General features: G+C 42.3%; 1 long non-coding RNA gene across 8 annotated transcripts in view; it reads right to left on the reverse strand.

Moving 5' to 3' along the window:
• The window catches only part of LOC122156675, a 58321-nt gene that overhangs the window by 19153 nt on the left and 24290 nt on the right, over nucleotides 1–14878 (reverse strand). For 2 of the 8 annotated variants that reach the window (XR_006167604.1, XR_006167600.1), the window contains exons 1-5: nucleotides 4294–12379; nucleotides 3921–4018; nucleotides 2776–2937; nucleotides 2010–2114; nucleotides 711–813 (exon numbers count right to left, since the gene is read on the reverse strand). This is a non-coding gene — a long non-coding RNA (uncharacterized LOC122156675). Of the gene's footprint in view, nucleotides 1–710; nucleotides 814–1081; nucleotides 1289–2009; nucleotides 2115–2775; nucleotides 2938–3920; nucleotides 4019–4293; nucleotides 12386–14878 lie in introns of those variants that run through there. The other 6 variants (XR_006167601.1, XR_006167607.1, XR_006167603.1 and 3 more) reach the window with 6 other exon arrangements.

Genomic DNA, 14878 nt, shown 5'->3' on the forward strand with positions numbered 1-14878 from the left:
CACGTTTAAATTGCAGGAGGAAAAAAAAAAAAAAAAGCAATAGATGAAACACTTGGAAATTTTAGTCCCAAGTTGGAATCTGACAGTTCTATAAACAAAGCTGCAAAGCTGCATCTATGTCACACTTGGAGGATGACAGAGCGCTTATACCATCCTACAGTTATTTATCAGCTTAGAGAACATTCATTCATTCAGAAATTAATTGGAGAAGAGTAAAAGAGTCTTGTCCTTGTGACCACCTCCTACAAAACGCCCTGGATAACAGCAGCATCCCCACAGTCACCCAAACATGGCTACACAGTGTGCCTGCTCACACGTACTGAAGTAAATTGAACATGCGCAGAGGGTGGTAAGCTGTATTCTGAAAGCACTGCATCCATGGCTTGCAGCTATCTATCTCCTGCAAATCACTGGCACAACATTTTCATGTTCAAAATGCTCCAAGACATTAGCGAATGAATGAATCAAAAGACGTTCTCAGGAAAAGCAATAAGTACACTCACACAGTCACAATGGGAATTTCATCATGGCCAATACAGCAGTGCATCTGAATCAAAGTGGAGAGATTTTCTTTCTGAAAGGGCTCCTTTTCTTAACAGAGCAACGTCATCACAGACATTTTGTGAATACTCTTACAACAACCACAATTAATAAACACTGCTGGATGCTAGTGGGGTATGGTCTAGAAATCAGGACAAGTGGAATCTTACCTTTGTTTCTCTGACACGGTCATGAGACGCATCCAGGATTTTTCAGAGCACTTTTTACCAATTCTTGATAGCCAGCTTGCAAAGTAGTGCATGATCCTGAGGTCTGGAGGGAACAGAAAACAGCTGTGCGTAAAGTGAGGCACCGAACCACAAGTACCCTAAACCACTGGTCAGTTTGGGCCTATTAAAAGATTGCCAGCTTATATACTTATTTTTTGAATTGTAATGAGTTCTTGTAAAGCATTCTGAGGTTGCAAAATGGAGACAGCTATTAAAGAGACTTTTTTTTTTCTTTTTGACATTTTCTATTTCTGCTGCTGTGGTGTTTGATTACATTTGAGACATGGGAATATACAAAAGCACACGCTTACCGTGGTGTGCTGTTTACAAGGTTATTCTTGCACGTGCTCGCTTGCTTGCTCACTCCCACATACAGCCACACTCCCATTACTGTTACCATTTCCAAGGCAAGGAGATGCTGTGCTTTATGGGCCATCTGTCAGGCAGTGCCGGGGCACTGTATATTGATGCCATGTTTGTAGCTATCTCTTATTTGAAACAAAGTTCAGTTCAAAGCACTTCCAAGTATAGAAAGGGGAGAAAAAAGATGTTAATGTGTTTAGATTACATTAAAATTTTAAGATTAACTAAAAGAAAGGGAGAAAAAAAAGTCTGCTAATGGGTAGAGCTCAGTGGAGAGGCATTATTATATTACTACTAATGCACATAAAGCATCTCCTATTAAAAAGGGATGGCAGTTTTACATCCTATTAAATATATCAAAGCTGTACTTCAATTACAAATCCTTTCATATGCATGTTTTAACAAATATGTCTGATAATAGAGTGCAGCAGTAGCTTTTTAAATGCTAAACAAGATCCCTACAATACAGCTCACAGATAGAAAAGTACTAGAAGAAGGAAGGTCTATTTGACAGGGAAGGGAGAGATGTATTTCAATATTTTCATTGCCTTTATAGCTCGCAAGACAAAGTTTATAAACCATTCCAGTGAGCATAGTAGGACATTGATAAAAGAGCACAACCTGCAACCAGCATACTGAAAGAGTTTGCAAGCTGCTGTTGTTTTTCCACACTGTTATCTTGGAAAACAAGCTGTGTCCTAATAATGCTAGTAACAACAAAAATAAAAGCAGGCCACGGTTGGCTGAGCCCTGCCTTAGAAAACGTAAAATCTCAACCAGCCCCAAAAAAGTGTACCTTCCCTAAAGAGAATCCCTATGTCCAGAGGAAGCTATGAGGTGCCGACACGTGGTCCTGGCCTCGTGGACTTGACTCACCTAGTGAGCATCTCTTCCACAAAACAACAAATAAATCCTGATGCTGCCCAGGAGAACCCAGCAAGTGAAATGGTGTTCTGCATGAGCAATCTGGTACTCTGTGACCTAGGGGGAATAACAGCAGTAGAAGGGTCAAAAGCAAGCCAAAGAGGGATGCAGCATGACCCTGAATTCAAGCTCATAGGTAAGTCCCTTCTACCCCTGCAAACAGTTGCGAGGATTGGGTAGAGGCACTGCAGAGTCTCCAAGGCCCTGTGGGTAAAGGACTCTGCTTATTGCATCGTTTTCCCATATCTGATCCCAGTAACAGTGTTAGCACAGCAAAACTGAGCCTCTGAGACACCAGAGTTCAGCTCTGCGTTTCTAATTGTGCCTAGCCCCTAGCCTTAGAATTCTGCAAAACCTAAGCTCTGTTCCTACTCAGGGTGAACTGGAGTCACAATGTTAATCAGATCGGGCAGCAGTCTGCCACAAGCCAGGCTCCATTTGCATGGATCACATATTTCTGACATCTGGCATGGGAATGAATGAGCCCGTGCCTATGGAAATGCGTATGAACCCACAATAAGCTTTTTCAGTTTGCTGATGAATCAATTAAATAGAGGTTCATAAATCTTAAAAAAAAAAAAGAGGAAAAAATTTTGATCATAATAAAGAACAACAGTAAATTCTGCTTAGCCTTTTTTCCTTGTGGATTTTTTTTTTTTTTTTTCTTATGGAGATGCAGAAGTTGTAGAGATTTAGTGAAATGTAGTCACTTACTTACCTAGGAAATAATGACGAGCAATAGTACTGTAACGTTGTCACTCTAATATCCACAGTGCTGGGCAGCAGGGTGGCCTGGTACTCACAGCGCTGGGCCTTGCCTTGCTTTGCCTGTCCCCAGCTGCTCTTCGTGGCTGTGACTTATACTGCCTTGCTGGGTTCTCTGAAAAGCAAGGAGGGTGGTTTGCGACATCTGCCTCCTCTTTGGTAAGACAGAAGGGAAAGCTGGAGCTGGGTCATCTCCCTTCTCTCAGATCAGTGCAGGGGTCTGCACAGTAGAAGTCAGTATGTGCAGAGAAACCATACCAGGACTGCAATAAGATCATAATAGCTCAAAATAGAGGGATAGAGACAGAGAAAGAGGCTGTTGTCCCTGATTGCTACCCTGCTTGAAAGTCCAGGAAAAACAAAATCTCATAGTACTGTGTGGGCCATATACACCACTTCTAAGACAACCAGGCTTTGTGAGACAGATTCTGTCCACCTTGGCCTTCAGGAAAGTTGTCACCCAAAGGAAATGCAACCTCTCTTTGTCTCTCAGCCAACTCCTCTGGGTAATATAGATCAGTATCACACCATAGAAGTCAATATTACAGATTCCAGCTGGCTAAATTGGCTTCAATCCACTGAGTCAATGAATCAGATGCTCAGCAGGTGATATACAGTGTTTGACTTGCCTAAGCAATCATTATGTCCAGAGACTCAGAGATCTATTCTGGAGTCTAAGCAAACAAGATAAAATGTGTTCCTCTCCTGGCCTCATATATATCATTTCACATTTAAAAGATTTCTTGAGTTGGAGGCATCAGCATTTACTTCCAGCAGCTCCTGGTTTTGAAAACTGAGAGTACTTAGTAGTTGTGTTTATTTGTGCTGATTTTTTTTCCTTTTCCAGCTGCCTCTATTAGCACAAAGGCTAAATGAAAATTCAAATCACTATGGTGATTAGCTGCAAATATTGCTTTTTGCAATGGGTTTGGTGTCCCAAGCAAACAAAGGACCATTCTTCAATGTGCTGCAGACAGCACAATTGTGTACCTCACAGATGTCTCAGTGCAATCAGCTTCTCATTACTGGACTAAACAGAACTTTTGATGGAGCTGAGAGAATCGAGTGACCTGGGGCAGGAAGCAAAGGTTCCCTTACCTGGCACTCTGTATTTCCTCCCCCGCAGGCATATTGATTACTGAGAGGCTGTTTGCTGAATGAGATCCTACTCAGCATGAATGTAGCTGGAACAAGTCCTATATAATTAAAGAAAGGAAGGGAATAAATGATCTGTCTAACACCTTACTGTTATTATCCCACAACTTTGTAATCCACAGCCAGGTTCTCTTTCTGCAGATTTTATCTGCAGAGATTGGGGGGAAAAAAACAACAAACAACAAACCCACAGCTGAAAGCTTACAAATTACACATGGAAGAAAGGATTTGTTTCTTGTGCTAAGGGGATGCTGAGAAAACAATGCTGCCTCCTGAAGTGGGAGCTAAGGCATCTTGCATCAAATGTGAAACCTACCTCTGAGATCATTTCAGCTGAGGTAACCACAAGCTCCTCGAGAACTGAAGCAAGCCTGCAGAAGAGGGAAGAATCAAAATCTGTGGTGCTTCAGCACATTTTTATGTGCTTGCTAGGCTGGAGATGGAATTTTTAAGGCATGGAGTTGGAATACTGGATGAAGAAAGAAAAGCTGTATGGAGAACAGGACTATTGCACAGCTTCAAGATAAACCAATGTAACTAATGGCAAATTATAAAGCAAGGAAGTATTTTAGAAAGTCAGAGCAATAGTAGGGAGATTTCTAAATGCATAGCCACGGACTGCAAACACCACGGCAGCTGAAGATCAACTTCTACTCTAGCATGCCACAAGTAGCCAGAGAACAAAGTGATAGAGATGAAAGGAAGTACAGCAAGACAAATGCACACAAGTACACCACAGCACCTGCTAGTAATATGCCATACCACTAAAAAGCTAACCAAAATAAGAGAAGCAAGATAGACAGAACTTTTCACAGGGATTTCCAGCTGCTCCCAAGAAAAGGACTTGCAGCAGGTCTCTGTTCCCAGAGAAATAATCAAGAAAAGTAGAGCCTGTCCCCAGTGTTGTCAGTAGATCACTGTGTTGCTCTGCCTCAGTTTCCCCACAGTCTGTCTGTACTGACTGTGTAAAGAAGAACATGATCAAACCAATGAATAAGGAATGGGAACAATCAGAAAGGACACAGTACAGGACAGCAGGCGAACCTCTGCCTGTGACTGGGCCCAGAGGAGCATTATGAGGGTCCCACTCATAATAAAATTTCTTAATATTAATGCGAATTCTGGCAACAAAGCAGATGCTTCGATATCTGAGAAAATGACGGCTACAAGAAAGACCTTCTCAATGCTTCAAGGTCTAAGCAGTCTCCCAGACACCTTTTTCTTAACACCCCCTTGTCTCAGCCCCAAACAGTGAGGAAGTTAAAAAGAAAAGACATGATCAATAATTAAAAAGCTGAAAATGAACAAATGGAATGAATTGCTCCAAGAAGGGTGAGGAGAGAAACCTGAGAAATATCATCTATCTTTATCTCTCAATCTGGCAGAGGATTTACAAACCATCTTTAAAAAGAGAGATTCTGAGGTTACGCATTCAGGTTTCTGAGCGATGCCAGGTTTTTTATTTTATTTTTTTCTTTTTACATTATGCTTCCTCATTTTATTACACTTCTCAGACTTGAATAATTCACAGCAGATGGCTCCATGAATACTGGATATTTCCATAAATAATGACAGATTTCCCTTCAGTCTCCCCACCCTCCCTCCACTCCACATGCCCAAATCTTTTGTGTGCTAGCTGCAGATACACATTCAAATTCTGGTCAGCAAACAAGCCTATCTAGTGCCATTGTCATTCCTGCAAGCCCAGTAGAATCAGTAAAATAATGAACTTATCATCCCATTTGATTCAAGAGCATTTTTTCCAAGCAATCCTTGGATAGAAGGGAAATGCAACGCAGCATTTAATGAAATTGAATACTTTTAACACTAGAGAGCCACTGCAGAAAGCATCTGAGTGCTCTGCGGCAGTGGGAAATGCTGGAGATAGCTGGTGAGCCAGATTAGCCACACAGTGATGGCAAGGCAAAGCTCAGGTCCTCCGAGCACCTTTGCCACCACAGAAGCTCTGAGTAGTTACAGTGGGTGAGGAACTGGCCCCAAATTTAGCTACAGAAATCCTGCTTGCACAAGAGGGACTGCTAACAAAACAAAGAGCCTCATAAAAAGAGAGGAGTGCACAAATCCTTGCTGTTGGGTCATGGCATTTGTTTGATCTACCTGCAGTAAATGATGTGTGCCGCTACTGTCTTACGGAGATAAAAGCAAGGTGGCTTTTAATTCAGGACATTAAGAGAAAATATTAAAAACTTCTTATCAGAGCAATAATTTATGGCTAACTTCAAGTGCTCATAATCTGCCATCTATATACATTTCTATCAAATGACCCTGTAAATAATTAATAGATCTAATTCTGTCAGTGTTGCCAGGGCAGGTTTCCCTGCAGAAGGTTAATGCAATGATTTAATTCTTTATTTATGTGATTAGCAGCCCCAATCAGGCTGTTTTAATGAGGTCACAGGCAGCGGATTATCTCAGCTGACTTGCCTGGCAGGAGCCCCAAGCGCCCGGTTCTTGTGGCATGAGGTACACTTTCTGTCCAGCTGCCCCAGGGCAAACCATTGGCAGCTACTGGGGGCAGAGCAGGGGCCCCAGCAGGGCAGCGAATGCTATTTAGCCCTTTTCTAGTTGCCTGAATTGTAGCTGCATAGTCCAAGTAAAACACAGAAACAGGGATTCTTAATGCACATCTGCCTCAAGATTCATCTATGCCTATTCAGAAAAGGGGAATATCACTATGAGGAGACATGGGATAATATGTCACTAGCAGTGCCTTAGGCTCATCTGTAAAACTTAGTGTTTGGATTAAATCCAAATGATGATCCTCCCTATGTCAACAAGAGAACCTGGCAGTTATTAGATTCTTCCGGGGAAGGAATTGATACAAGTGCTGCTTTCTCGAGATCTCATAAATCTGCATTTCTATGTACACAAAAGCTTGACACACACAAATAAAACAGAACCAGAATACATTTCTTTCATTCCTTCAGTCATTTTTCTTTCAATTTTTCACCAAACCCAGCCCACCAGAGAAAAGAGATCTCTCTGCAGGCTGCTTATGGAATTAAGAGCCCAGTTACTCAGATTCATTGGGCCACCTGGGATCACTGTAACCCCACACGTGGCGAACAGCCTCACTCCTGTGATGAGGGCCATCAAGCAACTCTGCTGTGGGCCATGCTGATGTCAGCGGATCTGATAGCAGTAAGGGAGCACCAGGAAGGCCCCACCTGCCTGGCTGGGAAACAGAGAAGTCTCAGCATTCCTTCATTCACAGCTTCCATTCACATTGACTGAGAAGGGCAGAGGAAACAGCTTGGATATTTCTTTTGCTTCCTCTACTTTTCTTCTGTCAAAGGCATCTTTCCATCTTTCCAGCTCTCTACTGACCTGCTTTTTGTTTGTTTTTCTGCCTTTTTTTTTTTTTTTTTTTTAAGTTATTGAACCTTGTTTCCCCTGCCAAACTGCCTACAGCTCCTGTTCTGTTTATTATACTCAGCACAGAAAGGAATGAAAAGGAATGAATCTTGGAAGAGAAACAAAAGCCTGCAATAAGCCGTATTCTCAATTACCCTGTAGCATGCCGGTTGGGAACAAGAGGAGTTGCCACACTGACACATACAGCTGAAAATTGGGTTTTCTAGGTACAGCAGTGTTAAAGGCAGCCTTTCACTGCCTCCCTCCCAGGCTGCCACTGTGCTGTGCCCTTCGTGAGCGCTCCACCACTTATTGGCACAGGTATAAAAGCAGCCCTTGGACAAGAGACAGCTCAGGTAAGCTCTTGAGAAATCAAAGCAGGAAAAGCAGATAAAAGGCAGTGGTATTTCTGTCACTAACTCACAGACGGGTTTATTCTCTCTAACAATTTCCACCTTGGCAAGCTCCAGGTCACTAAAACAACATCCAGAACAATGAATTGAAGATACTGAAAAAGACTATACAGAATGCAGCATTCTCACAGAAATGTAGAAACTCCCCACACTTCCATGCATTGGTTATCCTCAGGCCTCCGTCAGGCTGAGCACTTTGTGCCTCACTCACACTTGCTGATTTTCAGTGCTAAATCCTGCCGAAAGCAGATTGTCAGATGCAGGAATCTCTGCAGGGAACAGTCCAGCAATGTGCTCCAGTTGTTCAGGAATAACTGAACAGGGCTGGATAAAACACGGACGCTCTCTCTGTGCACAACAGTTCCCCTGTCACCCTGCCAGGTAACGTTTTGCCTTCTATCATTTTTAAAACTAACTATGGAGGTAACTGCAATATTTTCCCTGAACGGGCAAACAAAGGAGCGAAGCGCCAAGCCCACCAGCACTGCCTGTTCAAGATATGCATTACTGCAGGACTCTGCAGAGAGTCTCCTAAAGACCTTACTGTGTCTCACACAAAGCCACATCCTCCTTATTCTCGTGCAGCAGCAGCTGCAGGGACCCGGGCAGTAGAAGAAAAGGAGCAGAGCAGCCAGGCAGTGCTCACACATCCTCACCTGCAGCAGTGGGCAGTGAGCCAGCCTGCCCTTTGGGGGCAGGGGGAGGAGCAGAACATACCTGCTCAGTGTGCAGAGGATGGCTTTCTGGGGATTGGTTTTCCTTTCTTTTTTTCAGGAAGCATTTATCTTCTGATAGTTTTTTTGTTTGTTTTTGTTTTTTTAATTTACAAACAAAACCCCACGGAAGATCTCAACACCTACAGATCCCTTTGATTGTTTTGTTTGTTTGTTTGGGTTTTTTTTGCTAGAAGAACTAATCCAGAAAACAAAGACTGATGAGACCCCCCTTGTCCCATATCTGCCACTAATTCCTAGGGCACATTCCCCTTGCCCTGTTGCATTTTTACAAGCACTGTTTGCAAAGCGCTGTTCTCTCTGATAATGCATCTTAAGACTGTATCCCTGAAGTTTCCCTCCTTGATTTTGCATCCTGATTCTCTTAAAAACACATCCTCATCTGCCCCTTATTTCATTTCTGGATCTCTTTTCAGCTGTGTGCTCACTTCTGTGCCTGTCTTCATAGAGACATATCTCTGCATATGTAGTGAGGAGGACAAAGCAAACAACTTCTGGATCCCCTCCCAGGCTAACCTGTGGAGAGGGGCTGCTTTGTATTTGGGAGAAACCCTAATTCTCACATGACCCTGGATCCTATGGCACTACAGACACCTCTCAGAGGAGCCACCACAAAAAACAAAGCAAAACAACACCCTAGAAAGCTCAGCGTACCCATGCTGGGCACACAATCACACCTGGTCCTGTAAGCCACCTGATGTTCATAGAATCGCTCAGGATGGAAAAGACCTTAAAGATCCAACCCACAACCTAACCATACTACCGTAACAACCCTCAGCTAACTCGTGTCCTTGAGCACCGCATCCAGACAGGTTTTAAACACACCCAGTGACTCAGCCATCTCCTTGGGGAGCCTATTCCAGTGCTTAACAATCCTTTCTGTAAATAAGTGCTTCCTCATATTCAACCTAAACTTATCCTGGTGCAACTTGAGGCCATTTCCTCTCATCCTGTCACCTGTCACCAGTGAGAAGAGATCAACCCCATTCTCACTGTAAACACCTTTCAGATACTGGAAGAAAGCAATAAAGTCTCCCCTCAGCCTCCTTTTCCCCAGACTAAACAGCCCCAGTTCCTTCAGCCTCTCCTCAGCGGTCATATTCTGTAAAGCCCTTCACAAGCTAGGCAGTCAAAAGCCAGAGGCTCAAATTCATTGGTGCAGAGGGCTGAGCTTAGCAGAGACAGAGCAACAAGCACTTTTGGCCCAACAAATTAAAACTGCATACCATTACAACATGGACAGCAACGCTGTGCTATTCCAAGGAAGGGAATACAAGGAGAAGGTGGGCAATACCAAGGCAGGACTCTGGTCACCACTGCCCAAAGGACAGGGCCAGATCAGAAGGAAGCTCTCCAGGCACCTTCTTACCTTCCAGCATGTCATCCTAATGGGATCTCTGTGCAACCCCTCCTTCCACTGGCACAACACACTTTCATTCACTATATCTCAGATTTTAGGAGGAAAAAGGCTTACACTGAATGTTACTAGCCTATTTTCTTCTCTAGCAATCTGATTTACCCATCCTGAGGGCAATAGTGATGGCTTGATGTCTTAGGGAATGTACAACTCACACACTTGCCATAAATAATGGATAGCATATTACACAGCACTTAATATTTAAGTACCAGAAGAAGTAAAAGAAAATGGAAACAAAATGTCATTAAGGGACTGACCTGTTTAAGTACTGCAGAAGGTAAAGAATATTTCAACTTCATTCTACTTCCCATTTGGCTGCAGATCCAAAATGAAAACTCTTGAGATGTTTCTCCAGCCACACTTAACACTACTACTTAAAACAAAGCTGCCTCGCCCTGCACCTGCATCTCATTGTACAGCAAGCAGCACAGACGTCTGTAAGACTGCATAAAACCAGGATGAGCTTGTGGAAGAATATTCTTCCAGGCTAATTTTTACCTCGGACACTTAACAGACCCAAAGCTGACATCTTTGTGTTTTAATCATTCCTGATGTATTCTTTTTCATCCTTGAATTTTTGGAGTGCTTTCTGAAGCTGTGTGACTCTTGCTATAACAGTAACATGCCACACAACTTTTTTTGTGTCAAGGAAGTCCCCAACCTTGGCATATTTAATTTCTTTTGAATTCATTTCCTTCTAGCTTTATTTGACATGATTCCTATCAGATCTTTGCCTCCAAAACAGTCTGCAGAACATTTTTTTTTCAGTCACTTTCTCCAGGCTACATATGGTTTTATAGACTTGTATCAAATCTCTTCCTTTCAGCTATCTCTTTTCGAAGGTGACAAGTCTTAATCTACTCAGGTGTCCCTGTCACAAAAGCCACTCTGCACCCACATTGCTTTGGTCATCCTGCTCTGTTCCTCCTTCACATCTGATGTGTTTCCTGAGGGGCAGAGGGCAGGGCACCACGTGCTACTCACAATGGATGTACTGCTTGGATTTAGAAAGTGGCATAATTATGGTTTCCACTTAGTCTATTCTGTTCCTAGCATTCAATTTGATGAGTTTTTAACCACTGCTGAAAGCCCTGAACTGACAATCACTTCAACTTATCTACCAATATCCAACAAAACAAACAAACAAACAAACAAACAAAAAAACAGGAAAAAAAAACCCCACTGTTCCTGAGTGATAAAAATATTGGGACTCTTTCTTCCTATTTACATTCCTTTCTGTTTATCTGCACTGAATTTCATCTGCACTTCCCTAACCTGGCTCTCAATTTAAGATGGTCATTTTGCAAACTGATTCATTTCCCTGAAAAAATTGAGCTCATCATCCAACTTCACCATCTGACTGCAGCCCCGCTTCACCTTGCTTGTGAGCCTACCAAACACCACAGCACAGATCCCTACAGAACCAGACTTGTGACTTTCCTCCACAGTGACAACTTCAACCTTTTATTTCTACCTCCCACTTCCCAATTTTAATCAATTTTCTGAAGCACCTCGCTGTCGTTTCATGGCACCTGCATTCCTTAACAGCCTTTTGATGCTTTTTGAAAATCCATGTAAGTTATATCACCAGCCTGGCCCATCCACTCCTCCAGTTCTACCCGACAGATTTGTATATCATGATTTTCATTGCAAACCCCCAGATAGCTCTTTGTCACTGATATTTACTGATGTTCCCACTCATTCCATTATTATTACAGTGTTTGCTAACGTATCTATTGCAAATACTAGGTTTACCACTGTGGGGTTCTGGGAACCTCACAGGAAACACTTAAAAAGGATGTTGAACTGGTGTTTGTCTTCTGGTACCAGGACATAAGCCAGGAGTGCACACTGGAGGTAACACTTGCCCTATTTCATCAACCTGCCAGGAAAGACATCCCACTGTGGGAGTCCCCCGCGATCCTCCACAGCAAATACCATGAAACATCTCACTTTTCTAAGCACTCCTTCTGCATAGTTATTGCTTACTGGTCCTACAGACTCCAGAAAGCTTCCTGCTTCTCCTGTGTTTGAAACAGGATTTACTAGGGATTTTTTGGTGCTTTCTGTAAATTTCTCCAATTCTTTTGGCCTTTCTTACTGCATTTTTCCCTATTATCTGCCTGTCTGGGTCTACAAGCCTTTCTATTTTTCTCATTTGTCAGGCCCAATCTATCTGAAGGATATATTCTTGCTTTTAGTAGTTTTTAGTCTTATAAATACTTTTCCTACTGTTTAGCCATCTTAGTTTCCTTCTTCTTTTTTTTTCTTTTTCTTTTTTGTCCACAACGTGATAAATAGGATACATTTGCTCTAGGATTCCATCACCATCTTTAAACTGTCTCTATGTTACACAGTATGACTTTACTCTTATAGTTTTGTCTAGCTTCTCCATTTTAAAATCAAGCGTGACATCAGTGGATGTTTTAGCTTTCCTTGCATCTGCAGGAATGTTTAATCTACCTGCATCACGGTCCCTGCAGCAGAGCGGACCTTTGACAATGATGTTATAAACTAAGCACAGTCCACTGGCCTGGCTCTTAGAAGCTGCTCTTATGGCTTCCTTGACTGCTGCTCCATAAAGTGGTCACTGATGGTCTCAAAGAACAGACTTGACGTTGGGCCTTGATATGACATTTACCCAAGCTACAAAGGGGTCATGGAAATTGTTTATCTTTATTGTGTTTGCTGCCCTTAGAAGCACTCTGATCTCTCTCAAAATGTCACAGTCACTGTCTCACTGTTACTATCCTGGTCAGTCAATGGATAATTTAGTCGTAATGCAGTATTTTTCCTATTTAAGTGTAAAACTTGAGTTGCTGACAGGGCTATTCTATTGATCTGATTTGATTTCAAACTTTAACACTAAGCAACATCCACCACCGCTATTCGACTCCATCTTTCATGAACACTGTGCTGTTTGGTCTTACAGTGCCCCATGACCTCCATATTCCCTCCTGGAATCTTTCAGTAGGTCTGGTAAGTCAATACCATGGCTTACAGCTATTTCTTAGGCATTTTTACAGAATCACGTGACCCACTGCTCTGGTTTCTGACTTCTGACTCTGCAGCTTGCTTAAATGGCACGTGGTTGGCACCAACAGCTGTTTTTCTTTCTTGATTGACTGCTGCTGATTCCTGCCCTAACCTTGAATTTAAAGACACAAATTGTTATTGCAAGTGTTTCATCTCAGAAGACACCTGCCTTCTGTAAGAAACTAGTTTTGACTTAGATTCTTATGCTAGCTGAGATTTATTTTTTTTTTTGCCTCTAGGTTCAGTCCAGTTTTGAGGAAGTCTGTGCAATAAATTCCTGGTGACATCAGAGAAGCTGCATCTTGCATGTGCCTTACTAGTACAGATCACACCTTAAAATCTGTGCTCACTTCCTCTTCAACAAGAAGAGGTAAAGAGCAGAGCTCTTACTAAACCACTCTATTCCTATTGAAGATCTCTATATACTCATACCTTCTCAGGTGCCCGCTGATAATAAACTTGTATCACACAGCCAGAACTACAAGAGCACTATGAAGTGACATTCGCGCTGTGAAGCCTTCATTTAGGCACCACAATGATTAGAGTGTTTTAATATTATAATAACTGATAAATAGACTATGTGTCAGACATTTCATTCCCTTTTAATCAAAACTCCTAGTCTGCTAAATTAATCACCCCCTTGGGGTACAGTAGCAGATTTCCAATTTAGTCATAGAGCATCATTAATAATGAAAAGTTCTGGAGGCAAATTCTTCTGTTCATGTTCTTTTGTATGATCGAGCAGGTTTAAAGAGACAAGACGGAGAACACAGAAGACATCAACACCTCCTAGCAATCCAAATAAATAAACATCATTTTTGATGTCAATCCTTTAATGACTGTCCTCCTCCTTGAATATTAACAATATCATCACAAAACCTAAAAAGCCAGCCAGAAGAGTTGTGATTTTACTAAATGGTATTAACAAAACCAAAGCTTAAAAAAGCATGAGAAATGGAGAGGAATGCTGCATTTTGAATAGCTCTTCTATTGTGGCATTGTACTTTTGGTTTCATTAAACTGTCTAATTTCAGAGTGAAAGTGTTTCTGAACAAGCTTTCTTTACATATAAGCTTTCATTTTTTCTTCACTAAAGTAATTCAGTAAGTAAACTCAGTAAGTTTGCAGGTGACAATAAGTTGGCAGGAAGTGTTCGATGTGCCTGGGAATAGAAGGCACTTCAGAGGGATCTGGACAGACTAGGCAGAAGCCAAAGGGATGAAGTTCAACAAGATGAAATGCCAGATCCTGCATTTTGGCCACAGGCATCATTACAGGCTTGGGGCAGAGTAGCCACTTCTTCCACATGTGGAAGAAATGGACCTGGGGGTGTTGGTATGAGCTCAGCTGAATACGAGCCAGCAGTATGCCCAGGTGGCCAACAAGGCCAATGGTATTCTGGCTTCTAACAAAAATAGTGTTGCAGCAGGAACCAGGGAGGTGATCATCCCTCTGTACTCAGCTCTTTTCCAACTTTAATGATACTACGATCCTAAATTTTTTAGAAAAACATCTTCTGTTCCGCTGAGTTTTAAACATACTTCTGTGTAAATAATAAACTTATTCTCTACCCACTAATAAATGTGCTTCATTTTCTGCTCAAGAGGTCTCCAACTACAGATACAAGTTCTTGACCTACTTGGTGACGGTGGTATTTGGGAAGAATAAAACGCTTAGATAACATGAAGCGGCAACACTCATTTTGCACCATTGTAGGGAAGCATGTTTCCTTTCCATCCCTGTTTGAATTCTTCAATGCAAAAAGAACGGCAGGCTGCCTGAGCCAGTGAAACTTTCAAAAGACACAGGCTAGGCTACATTTTTATCTGTCCATTTGCTTCTCCTTACCTGCTCTGCTATGTGCAGCAAGGGCACAGGTACTTGGGACTAAGTCAGAGTAGCTCCTTTGCCATGCTCACCATTCCC

The sequence above is a fragment of the Centrocercus urophasianus genome, unplaced genomic scaffold (assembly GCF_019232065.1).
Source record: "Centrocercus urophasianus isolate 14NV4802_14NV808 unplaced genomic scaffold, USGS_Curo_1.0 seq_13, whole genome shotgun sequence".
In the NCBI taxonomy this organism is placed as follows: domain Eukaryota; kingdom Metazoa; phylum Chordata; class Aves; order Galliformes; family Phasianidae; genus Centrocercus; species Centrocercus urophasianus.